This window comes from Piliocolobus tephrosceles, chromosome 1, assembly GCF_002776525.5.
Source record: "Piliocolobus tephrosceles isolate RC106 chromosome 1, ASM277652v3, whole genome shotgun sequence".
Classification (NCBI taxonomy): Eukaryota; Metazoa; Chordata; class Mammalia; order Primates; family Cercopithecidae; genus Piliocolobus; species Piliocolobus tephrosceles.
This window is the reverse complement of record NC_045434.1, coordinates 211,643,636-211,656,192: the sequence shown is the minus strand read 5'-3', so window position 1 is coordinate 211,656,192 and position 12,557 is coordinate 211,643,636. Positions and strand designations below refer to the sequence as shown.

General features: G+C 47.0%; 1 protein-coding gene across 3 annotated transcripts in view; it reads left to right on the top strand.

Moving 5' to 3' along the window:
- Positions 1–451: 451 nt before the first annotated feature.
- Positions 452–12,557, top strand: part of KIF1B (kinesin family member 1B) — a 178,760-nt gene continuing 166,654 nt past the window's right edge. The window contains exon 1 of one of the 3 annotated variants that reach the window (XM_026449767.1): positions 452–783. The gene's annotated coding sequence lies outside the window, so the exon portion shown is untranslated. The remainder of the gene's footprint in view (positions 784–12,557) is intronic. The other 2 variants (XM_023215309.3, XM_023215308.2) reach the window with 2 other exon arrangements.

Sequence of the window (12,557 nt, the reverse complement as noted above, 5' to 3'; positions counted from 1 at the left end):
CTGCGCGATGTTTTCCGACGGACAATGACTCCACTCTCGGCGCCTCCCATGTTGATCCCAGCTCCTCTGCGGGCGTCAGGACCCCTGGGCCCCGCCCCGCTCCACTCAGTCAATCTTTTGTCCCCGTACAAGGCGGATTATCGGGGTGGCTGGGGGCGGCTGATGCCGGCGAACGCCCTTGGGGGTCACCCGGGAGGGAACTCCGGGCTCCGGCTTTGGCCAACCCCGCAACCCCTCACCGCGCGGGTCCCAGGGCCACCAGAGGGCGCTCGGTGTCCCTGCGGCTCCCCTCCCCGCCCCGCAGAAGCCCCGGCTCCCCCGTGCGATTGGCTGGCCGCCCCGAGCTCTGTGCTTTGATTGGTCACAGCCCGCGTCCGTCGCCGGCGCCGGGGCGGGCTGAGGTGACGCGCAGCGGCCCCGCTTGGGGCGGTGTCCCGCGCCGGCGACTGCAGGCGGAGTTTCGCTAGGACCTACGCGGGGCAGTCTGACGGCAGCGGTCCTGGGAGGCGCCCGCGCGCGTCGGAGCCGCTCCCCGTCCTCCGCAGCCGTCACCGCCGGCCGTCGCCGCGCCCTGGCCTCCCGCGCTCGCGCACTCCTGCCCGCCGCCCACCTCCCACTTCGATGCGGTGCCGGGCTGCTGCGTGATGGGGCTGCGGAGCGGCGCCCTGCGGCTCGCGGCGGCAGCTGCTCGCGCTGAGGTGCGTCGGTGCCCGGCTCCCCGCGCCGCCGCGCGCCGCGGCTCCTGTTGATCCGGTTCGCCCTTCGGTCTGCAGCGCGGCTGAGGTAAGGCGGCGGGGCGGGCAGCGGTTGACGCCGCGGCCGCCGGGCCGGGGAGGGGGCCGCTCCCGCGGGGAGGAGCGGCCGGGCCGGGGTCCGGGCGGGGTCTGAGGGGAGGTAGAGCGGGGCGGGCGCCGGGTGCGGGAGCCTCGCCCTCGAGGGAGGGGACCCCTCCCTAGCCAGCCGTGAGTCCCAGGCTGGCGTCCAGCGGCCGGCGGGGGCCCCCGCAGTGCCCCGCACCGGCCCTCCGTTTCCCCCGCGCTGCCAGGCCCCGGCTGTGTCCAGCGCTCGCCAAATCCGCCGCTGCCTGGCCCTTCCCTGGGCTCCACGCACGTTGCAGCCCAGGGGGACGTCTCTGCTCCGTTTGAAGCCATCGTTTCTCATTTCCCCTCTCCCCTTTTCCCCTTTATGGTGGGCATCGGGCTTCGGCTGGGAATGTGGCTATGCCCTTTTGCCAGATGGAGATAGGAAAGGTCATCGCTTGACGCTGGGGGAGCCGAGGGCTAGAGGCCTGGTAAGAGGGGTGCGATGGGAAGGGAGGGGGCTTGTTGGATGCTGGCCAGGTGTGAGGAAGGCTGGTGTGGTCTCGGCGTTCAGCCGATTGGGATTACTCGGGCAGCCATATTGGGAGGATGATCTGACAAATCCTTTAGGAGCCAAGTCCAGTTGCTGGAAGGCACCAAGTGACAGCCCTGGCAGCTTTCAGGGTGACTGGCCAGACCAGAAGCCAAGTTGTGGGGGTTGGGAGGCTGCTTGAGCAAGCTAGTCATTGTTCGTGCAACACAAAACATTCCCGCCCCTAACGCCAGAATAGAGCTTCCAGATCACTTTTTTTTCCCTTGATTGCTAAATGAGCTTCCAAGGTAAACTGCCCTCAAGATTCCATTCTCGTTGGGGTGAAATTCCGTGTTTCTCTATTCATCTTCTGCGTCCAGTGCGGGGGCTGTGGAAGGCCCGCTCATTCTTTACATGTGCATAGGCCGATCTGAGGATTGCTAAGGCCGCTGTATCAGTATGGAGACCTCAGTAGACGTGGAGCATTGGATGGATAGATTTTCAGAGTCGCTCAACTTGCACAGAAGAAGTAAACCAGAGTATTCTCATAGCGGGCGAGGCTAGTGGCGGCATTTCTGAGGATGCAGGCTGTCATCTTTGTGGAATCTCGAGGTAGCTGAAATTAGATTGTCAACATATCCCTTGCTCATATCTCTTACTGCTCTGCGCAGCTGTTCTGCCACCATTGAACATTCCGCTTTGTGTCTTGATGCGCCTGTGTGAGCCTGGTGAAAGTGTGCTGATGAGATTTGAATAACTCTTAAGAGGTGATATCATGGTGGATATTTTATTTAAAGGCTGGCATTTTGTCTCCTGAGTTTAGTCATAACAAAATCTAGTTCTTGTGTTCCTCTAAGAAGTGAGGTGGTGCTTTCTGATTAAGTTGGTATGGTTGTTGGATTATAGAGCAAGTGGAGCTGTGAATGTACCGTTTGAGGGTGGAATATGAGAATTGCACATATGTTGGTATTGTAAAGCAAGTCTGGAGACGATCAATAACTGGGTTCAGCATGAGTCTGTAGATCTGTTCTTTCCTACATACTAGATGTGGACAGGACCTGAGAGATGGCATGCCTGCTTTCTTCTTTGTGGCCTTTGCTTTCATTCAAGTTCAACTTGTTAATAAATTCTCATAACTTCTCAGGTTGAACTATGTAAAAAATTTTGGGCTGGGTGCAGCGGCTCATGGCTTGTAATCCCAACACTTTGGGAGGCTGAGACAGGAGGATCCCTTGAGCTCAGGAGTTCGAGATCACCCTGGATAACACAGTGGGACTCTGTCTCTACAGAAATAAATGAATAAATAAATACGTGGGCATGGTGGCTCATGCCTGTATTCCCAGCTATTTGGGAGGCTGAGGTGGGAGGATTGCTTGAGGCCAGCCTGGGCAACAGCAAGACCCTGGCTCAAAAAAAAAAAAAAAAAAAAAATATATATATATATTTTCACACGCACATATATATGTGTATATATAAATTTAAAAAATTTGGATAGGTTTTACTAAGCAAAGTCTTAACACTTTTTTTTGTTATTTTTGTTATCAAGCTTTACTTCTGAAACTTGTTGAATCAAATGTAACTTCAACAGAAACTAATGTTTTTTGCATTACACTAACATGAGAGAAATACAGAATGTTTTGAAATTCCATGCCCTAAGTTAGAAATATTTCTAAGTTTTTAATTTTTCGAGTTACTTTATTAGTATAAAGAGCTGAACGTTTTTGATTAACAATAAGTTCAGCATTTGGTAAAATCAGACCTGATTGTGAATCTGATACGGAGGCTAGATTTTGTGAGTATGTGTAGCTCTGCTCTGATGAGTGTTTTTCCAAAATGTATCCAATTAAGTACAGCTTTTAAGGCTTAGAACAGACTGTTTTTCCTTTTCAAGACCAGATATGAATGCACTTTTCCTTTTTTCTCTCTTCTTTCCCATTTTGATTTTGTGCAGGGAATAAGTGTCCAAGAAAGTCTGCCAACGGAGTCTTTCTTAAGGCCAAAGCTTTTTAGCCCATTTTCCCACTGTGGTCTTGTCCTGGGTACAAAGTAAAGGACAATGGGCCCCCTGCCTTCCTGTTTCTAATCCCCTTCCCACGCTGCTAATCATAGTAGATCTTTTCCAGGAGGAAGCATATCCTTTTGGTCTTGTAAACTAACATGATATAATTTCATAATGCTCTAAAGTTAAAGATATTTTATGTCTATTTCATGTATTTCTCTTTGAAAGATGGCCTCGTTTGAACAGATACTGGTGAATATCTGGATTCCATGAAAGAGTGTGAATAAATATGTACACTTCTTGAACTTTTTTTGTGCAGCTTATCAGGATAGAAGTGAAATTAAACAGAAGTGACTGTGGTAGGAAAAACCTGCAAAAGGTGCCTTGGGCTGGATGCAGTGGCTCACATCTGTAATCCCAGTGCTTTGGGAGGCTGAGGCGGGAGGATTGCTTCACATCAAGAGTTTGAGACAAGCCTTGGACAACATAGCAGGACCCCCATCTCTACCAAAAAAAAAAAAAAAAAAAAAGCTGCGTGTGGGTGGTGTGTGTTTGTAGTCCTAGTGCCTCGGGGGCTGAGTTGGGAGGATGGCTTGAGTTTGAGATTAGCGTGAGCTATGACAGCGCCATTGCACTTCACTCTGGATTCAGACCTTGCTTGCTGAAAATAAAAAGATGCCTTGGATTTCTCGGAGTTGAACTGTTTGGTTAATGGGCCACTGATTCATTGATGCTCTTTTACTGTAGGCATTACCCATTAACTGAGGGTGCATGTAGAGATTTAGTTCGTTACCTTCAAGGAACTCACACTTTACCATTTTTTTTTTTTTTTTTTTTTAAAAGACAGAGTCTTGCCCGGTTGCCCAGGCTGGAGTGCAGTGGCATGATCTCAGCCCACTGCAACCTCTGCCTCCCGGGTTCAAATGATTCTCCTGCCTCAGCCTCTCGAGTAGCTTGGATTACAGGCACCCGCCACCATGCCCAGCTAATTTTTGTATTTTTCGTACAGATGGGGTTTCACCGTGTTGACCAGGCAGGTCTCGAACTCCTGACCTTGTGATTTGCCTGCCTCGGCCTCCCAAAGTGCTAGGATTACAGGCATGAGCCACCATACCCGCCTTTTTTTTTTTTGTGGGGGGGATGGAGTCTTGCTCTGTCGCCCAAGCTGGAGTGCCATGGTGCCTTCTTGACTCACTGCAACCTCCGCCTCCCAGGTGCAAGCGATTCTCCTGACTCAGCCTCCTGAGCAGCTGGGACTACATGTGTGTACCAACACGCCCAGCTAATTTTTGTATTTTTAGTAGAGATGGGGTTTCACCATATTGGCCAGGCTGATCTTGAACTCCTGACCTTGTGATCCACCTGCCTCTGCCTCCCAAAGTGTTGGGATTACAGGCGTGAGCCACCGTGCGTGGGCTACCATTTCTAGGTAGAAATGGTGAGATAAAGTTAACTCCAACTCCTTTTCATTTTCATACAATTTAGTGTCCTGATATGGTTTCCGTGATTTCTAGTCAGAGCATTTTCAAAATTCTTTGTAATGTTGTATATACATAATATTGTAGTTATTATCTAATACTCGGTTAGTACTTAATGATTGTCTTGTGGTTTTTTGGTGTATGTATTTTAAGTCACAAGATTGTAAATGTTTGATGGATTTTAAAATATTTTTTATATGGAATATCATATTATTTATACCAAAGCATGTCATTCAACCATACTATCCTCTACCATTGCCCTTTTTTTCCCTTGAGACAGGGTCTTACTGTATTGCCCAGGCTGGAGTGCAGTGGCGCAGTCATGGCTCACTGCAGCCTTGACCTCCTGGGCTCAAGTGATCCTTCTGTCTCAGACTCCCGAGTAGCTGGGACTACGGGCATGCGCTACTATGCCCAGCTAATTTTTAAATTTTTGTAGAGATGGGGGTCTTACTATATTGCCCAGCCTGGTCTTGAACTCCTGAGCTCAAATGATCCACTTCAGCCTTCCAAAGTGGTGGAATTATAGGCATGAGCCACTGTGCGCAGCCCCATTGCTCTTTTTGATTATTGTTTACTGAGCTCTCTCTCTCATCCAGATTTTTGACATCATCTTGGCAGATGTCAATGACTATATAAACAATAAAAGAAACAACAATAGTGATAAAATAGCTTACTCATATTGAACACTTTCTGTGTGCCAGGCTTTTTTCTAAGTACTTTGCATTTATTAACTAATTTAATCCTAATAGCAGCCGTATGAAATGGATACTATTATTATTCCCATTTTACAATGAAATTAAAACAGGCCCAGTGACTTCCCCAAGTCTTTAGTACTAGTAAGTAGCCACTATGCTAAGTTTCCTTTGTAACTACCCTTAACTGTAAAATTTCTTGAATTCAGCTCAAGCAAACATTGGCTTCATTCTGTTCCACTTGTTTAGTATTATGGCCACATCTTTTAACTTGTCATCGTGTTAAGGTCTCAAATTCACCTTCAGATCTTAAACTGTGATAATTGATAGCTTTCACTTTCTAATCACTTTATGCGTGTTCTTCCACCCTAAGCCTCCTAATCCATCAGCCTCTTCCAGATTTTACTTCTTTTACTTCCTTTTCTATACTACAACCTCTGGGTTGCATTGCTTGCAGTTTTTATTCTTTCTTATTCTTCGGAACTTACTATACAGAAGCCAGCCTCACATCATCCCTACCATCCATATCCTCCATTCTTACTCTGTGTCATGGGGAAATCTACATAGTGCTGGGAATTAGTTCCACAATTAATGTGTACTCTGAGGTCTCCCTTAAATCTGTCTTTGGTCCCCGCCGGAGCAGTTCTGCTTAGTTCCCTCCCCATTTCTCCACAGTTGCTATTATAAAATCTGCACTCCTTGACTCAAACCTCTCACTGCCCCATGCTTGGCAGAATACCTTGCCTGCCACCTCATAGGAAAAAAGGGCACGAACTCCCCGAGCTTTCCCTTCCTCTACTTACAAACTTCTCTGCCCTCCTTCTTCCATTCTTTCCCCCAGTGTGAGACAAAGGTTACTCTGTCTTGGCCTCTGTCAGGGATAGCACTCTTCTAATCTCTAGGAACTTGCAGTATTGGTTGCTTTTCTTTTCCCTGCAGTACTTCCCCACTGTTGTATTTTTTTTTTCTTTTTGAGACAGTCTTGTTCTGTCACCCAGACTGGAGTGCCTGATCTTGGCTCACTGCAATCTCCGCCTCCTGGATTCAAGCAATTCTCCTGCCTCAGTCTCCTGAGTAGGTGGGATTACAAATGTGTGCCACCATGCCCGGCTAATTTTTGTATTTTTTAGTAGAGATGGGGTTTCACCATGTTGGCCAGGCTGCTCCCGAACTCCTGACCTCAGGTAATCCGCCCGCCTCGGCCTTCCAAAATGTTGGGATTATAGGTGTAAGCCATTGTGCCCTGCCTTTTCCACTGTTCTTGAACACATCAGGCACAGTCCTACCATAGGGCCCTTGCTCTTACTCTTCCTTTTTCTTTCTTTTTTTTTTTTTTTTTTGAGACAGACTTGCTGGGTCTCCCAGGCTGGGGTGCAGAGGCGCCATCTCGGCTTACCGCAACCTCTGCCTCCTGGGTTCAAGCAATTCTCCTGCCTCAGCCTCCTGAGCTACTGGGATGGTAGGCACCTGCCACCACGCTTGGCTAATTTTGTATTTTCAGTAGAGGCGGCGTTTCACCGTGTTGGCCAGGCAGGTCTCAGGTGATCTGCCTGCCTTAGCCTCCCAGAGTGCTGACATTGCAGGCGTGAGCCACCGCACCCGGCCGCTCTTACCCTTTCTTCTGCCTGGAATACTTTTTCCCTGAAATCTGCTTGGCTAACTCCTTCACCTCTTTCAAGTCTGCTTAAATCTCAGCATCTCAGCAGGCCCACCCTAACCTCATTTATGTACCTACACAACACTCCTTCCCACCACACTCTTGATACCCCCGACTTTGCTATACTCCTCCATCATGCTGATTACATTCTTGATTCTCTATAGGGATTTATTATTTTTAATTCCTCCCTTTCCCTACTAGAATGTACATTCCTCCATGGCAAGGAGGTTTATCTTTTTTGTTCACTGATTATTTTTCCCAGGAACAGCCTGTTGCATTGTAGGCACCCAGTAAATAGCTATTGAATAAAGTATAGAAATGTGCAGTCTTTCCTATTATAAATAAAGGGCTGGGGGGAGGAAAAGCCTTCTTTTGTTTCTATGCCTTCCAGTAAAATCCTTCATTCCTATTTGCTCTCTCCTGCTCATCATAGCCAGGCTCTGACAGTATTATGGATAATGGCATTTCCCACTTCCGCACCAACCCACTACAGACTGTCTTCAGTGTCCCTCCTGCCCCCCACTTCATGGATACTGCCCTTGCTCTGGTTTCCAGCCTTTATTGCCGAAACCAGGAGGCACGCTTCATACTTTCGCAGTACTAAGTATGTTACTCATTTCCTTTTTTCCTTCCTTGAACTTTTGGCTACTCTGTTAGTGGGCTGGTTTCAGCCTTCTGAACCTGCTGTTTTTCTGGCCACTCACATGGCTATTAAATTCATTCAACACAAATCTTTGTGCAGCTTTTTTTTTTTTTGAAGCAGAGTCTCGCTCTGTTGTCCAGGCTGGAGTGCAGTGGTATGACCTCGGCTCATTGCAACCTTCATCTCCCTGGTTCAGTTGATTTCTCCTGCCTTAGCCTCCTGAGTAGCTGGGATTATAGGCATGCGCCACCACACCCAGCTAATTTTTGTATTTTTAGTAGAGATGGGGTTTCACATGTTGGCCAGACTGGTCTCGAACTCCTGACCTCAAGTGATCCACCTGCTTTGGCCTCCCAAAGTGCTGGGATTACAGGCGTGAGCCATGATGCCCAGCCAATCTTTGTGTAACTTTTAAAAGCTTGCTGTGTTGTTTGGTTTTATTTGTTTTTAGGAACTAGAACTTTGACTACATGACATATTTACAGTGTTAAATATAGCAGAATAGGCTATTACAGTAAGTATTTATTTATAATTTATATCAGTTACTACTAGAAAGGATTTGAGCAGCTTACCACAAATATATACAGTGAGGCTATTAAAATATAAATAAGAAGTAAAAATTTATGTAACAAGAAAAAGTAAATGTATAGCTTGCCTAGGCTAATGTGGTTATTGTAATTTAATTTGGAAGCATGGAATTTAATGCAAAAAGGGAAAGATAAATTGTACAATTTTCATTCTGGTAAATGAAAGCCTAATAGTTTGTCAAGAGAAACATTTTTTCTTAGTATTAAATTCTAAAGAGAAAGCGTTTTAAGAGAAAGTTGTTATAAACATCCTGATATAAAGAGATATGTACGGCCGGGCATGGTGGCTCACACCTGTAATCCCAGCACTTACGGAGGCTGAGGCTGGTGCATCACTAAGGTTAGGAGTTTGAGACCAGCCTGACCAACATGGAGAAACCCCTTTTCTACTAAAAATACAGAATTAGCTGGGCTTGGTGGTGCATGCCTATCATCCCAGCTACTCGGGAGACTGAGGCAGGAGAATCGCTTGAACCCAGGAGGTGGAGGTTGCAGTGAGCCGAGATCATGCCATTGCACTCCAGCCTGGGCAACAAGAGCAAGACTCCATCTTAAAAATAAAAAGTAAAGAGATACGTACTAGGGCTGGAGACAGTGGCTCACACCTGTAATCCCAGCACTTTGGGAGGCCGAGGTGAGAGGATCGCTTGCGCCTAGTAGTTTGAGATCAGCTTGGGCAGTAAAGCAAGATCTCACCTCTATTAAAAATATATTCAGTGCCTGGGTGCGGTGGCTCATGCCTATAATCCCAGCACTTTGGGAGGCTGAGGCAGGTGGATCACCTGAGGTCAGGAGTTCGAGACCAGCCTGACCAACATGGAGAAACTCCATCTCTACTAAAAATACAAAATTAGCTGGGTGTGGTGGCACATGCCTGTAATCCCAGCTACTGGGGAGGCTGAGGCAGGAGAATCATTTGAACCCAGGAGGCAGAGGTTGTGATCATTCGAGATCACGAGCCATTGCACTCCAGCCTGGGCAACAAGAATGAAACTCTATCTCAAAAACAGTGGTGGCATGTGCCTGTAGTCCCAATAATTCCAGAGGCTGAAGGAGGAGGATTGCCTGAGCCTGGGAGATTGAGGCTGCAGTGAACTGTGATTATTCCACTGTATTCCAGCCTGGGCAACAGAGTGAGACCCCATCTCAATAGATAGATAGATAGATAGATAGATAGATAGATAGATAGATAGATAGATAGAGGCTGCAGTGAACTGTGATTGTTCCACTGTATTCCAGCCTGGGCAACAGAGTGAGACCCCTAGATAGATAGGTAGATAGATAGATAGATAGATAGATAGATAGATAGATAGATAAGAGAGATAGATATGTACTAAATGTTTTCAATAGCTTCTGTAAGTAAAAGAAAGAAATGTTCTTCAAATACCTTTAAAAAATAAGTAAAAAATAAACAGGGCAGTGATGCATGCCTGTAGTACCCAGCTACTCCTGAAGCTGAGGTGGGAGGGTTGCTTGAACCAAGGAGTTTGAGGCTGCCATGAGCTACGATCACAACACTGCACTCCAACCTGGGCAGTGAAAAAGTGAGACCCCTTTTGTTTCTTTTTTTCTCTTTTGAGATGGAGTTTCACTCTTGTTGCCCAGGCTGTAGTGCAGTGGTACCGTCTTGGCTCACTGCAACCTCTGCCTTCCAGGCTCAAGCGATTCTCCTGCCTCAGCTTCCCGAGTAGCTGGGATTACAGATGCCTGCCACCAAGCCTAGCTAATTTTTGTACTTTTAGTAGAGATGGAGTTTCACCATATTGGCCAGGATGGTCTCGAACTCCTGACCTCAAGTGATCCACCTGCCTCAGTCTCCCAAAGTGCTGAGATTATAGACATGAGCCACTGTGCCTGGCCAGATAGTAGTTAAAACATTTGGGGAGCGTGACTGAGCCTGTTTAGCCATATTGGAGATTGAAAATCTGATGTGTCAGGAGACTATTCTTGTATAGTCTGATCCTTGGATTAGGTTAGCAGAAAGAAGGTTTTTTTTTTTTTTTTGAGATGAAGGCTCACTCTGTCACTAAGGCTGGAGTGTAATGGTACGATCTTGGCTCACTGCAACCTCCACTGCCCAGGTTCAAGCAATTCTCCTGCCTCAGCCTTCTGAGTAGCTGGGATTACAGGCATGTGCCACCTTGCCCAGCTGATTTTTGTATTTTTAGCAGAGATGGGATTTCACCATATTGGCCAGGCTGGTCTCAAACTCCTGACCTCAAATAATCCATCCACTTCAGCCTCCCAAAGGACTGGAATTACAGGCATGAGCTATCGCACCCGGCCTGCTTTTCTAATATATGATTCATTTTGAACTTCCACAGCATGGCCCATGGTTAACTTTTATCCATAGAGTCAAAAATCAAGAATAAATAGTGACGACACACAGACACACACACACACCCACACACACACACACCCCAATTGTTAAAATGTGGGGGGCCATTTTCTCAGTATATCCATTGTCAGCAGCACAGTGTTTGGTCTGAAAACCTGCTTGGTCTTCATGGAAAGTATTGGACTGAGAGATGCAAAATGTGATAGGAGGATTTCATCATAGCATCTCAAAAGGAGATCTCTAGCTACAAAAATTTATTTTGGGGTGCCTATTCATTCTTTAAATTATAATTCACGCTTTAAAATGTAATTCAGAGGAAGAGATTATCTTTTAAATAGCTGCTTGTTACAAATTGGTTTTTGGGCCCGGCGCGGTGGCTCAAGCCTGTAATCCCAGCACTTTGGGAGGCCAAGACGGGCGGATCACGAGATCAGGAGATCGAGACCATCCTGGCTAACACGGTGAAACCCCGTCTCTACTAAAAATACAAAAACTAGCTGGGCGAGGTGGCGGGCGCCTGTAGTCTCAGCTACTCGGGAGGCTGAGGCAGGAGAATGGCGTAAACCCGGGAGGCGGAGCTTGCGGTAAGCTGAGATCCAGCCACTGCACTCCAGTCCGGGCGACAGAGCAAGACTCCGCCTCAAAAAAAAAAAAAAACAAAAAAAACAAATTGGTTTTTGTATGACAAACTGTGCTAATATTGAATAAATTAATTAATTTATTTAGACAGTGTCTCGTTCTGTCGCCCAGGTTGGAGTGCAGTGGTGCAATCTTGGCTCCCTGCAACCTCCGCCTCCCAGGTTCAAGCGATTCTCATGCCTCAGCCTCCTGAGTAGCTGGGATTACAGGCATGTGCCACCATGCCTGGCTAATTCTAATATGGAATTTAAAAGACTGCATTTCTGCTTAATTCTAACAAACGTACTGAATTAAAGTATCAGTATATGAGAGGTAAGGGAACTACTGACTGCAACATAGGGGCAGAATGAAATAAATGGAAAAGTGAGGAATCAGTAGAGCAGTTTTATGGAGCAAAGGAAAAAAAGGTATGCCTTTTTACTCAGAAAAGCAGATGGATGTTAAGAAATGAATTAATGCTTCCTGCTCCATGGTCTCATTTGACCTTGTCCTTGAAAGATGTGGACTTGTAATAGGTTGAGAAGGGAGATTGGGCTTCTAGGAATCCATGTGTGTAGTGTAGGAAGGTGGTGGCTAGTGGAGAAGAAGGCGTAGAGTTAGGCAGGGAAAGCTGAGACAGGGGAAATAGGTTGGATTGTGAAGGCCCTTGAATTTTTAGGTTATGCTCTGAGGCTGTGGTATCCAACTGAAGGTTTTTAAGGAGAGGCAATGGCATGAACTGATCTTTTTTTTTTTTTTTTTTGAGGCGGAGTCTTGCTCTGTTGCCCAGGCTGGAGTGCAGTGACTGGATCTCAGCTCACTGCAAGCTCCGCCTCCCGGGTTCACGCCATTCTCCTGCCTCAGCCTCCCGAGTAGCTGGGACTACAGGCGCCCGCCACCTCGCCCGGCTAGTTTTTTGTATTTTTTTTTTTTTAATAGAGACAGGGTTTCACTGTGTTAGCCAGGATGGTCTCGATCTCCCGACCTCGTGATCCGCCCGTCTCGGCCTCCTAAAGTGCTGGGATTACAGGCTTGAGCCACCACGCCCGGCCGAACTGATCATTTTTTAAGGAATATAATCCTGGCTGTTTTCTATAGAAAAGGGATGTTATAAACACAAACCAACCAAAAAACTGTTATTATTTCATTCCTGTTTATCACTTTGCTGAAAGTTCGATTTGAGTCTTCTCCTTAGATTCCTTATAATCCA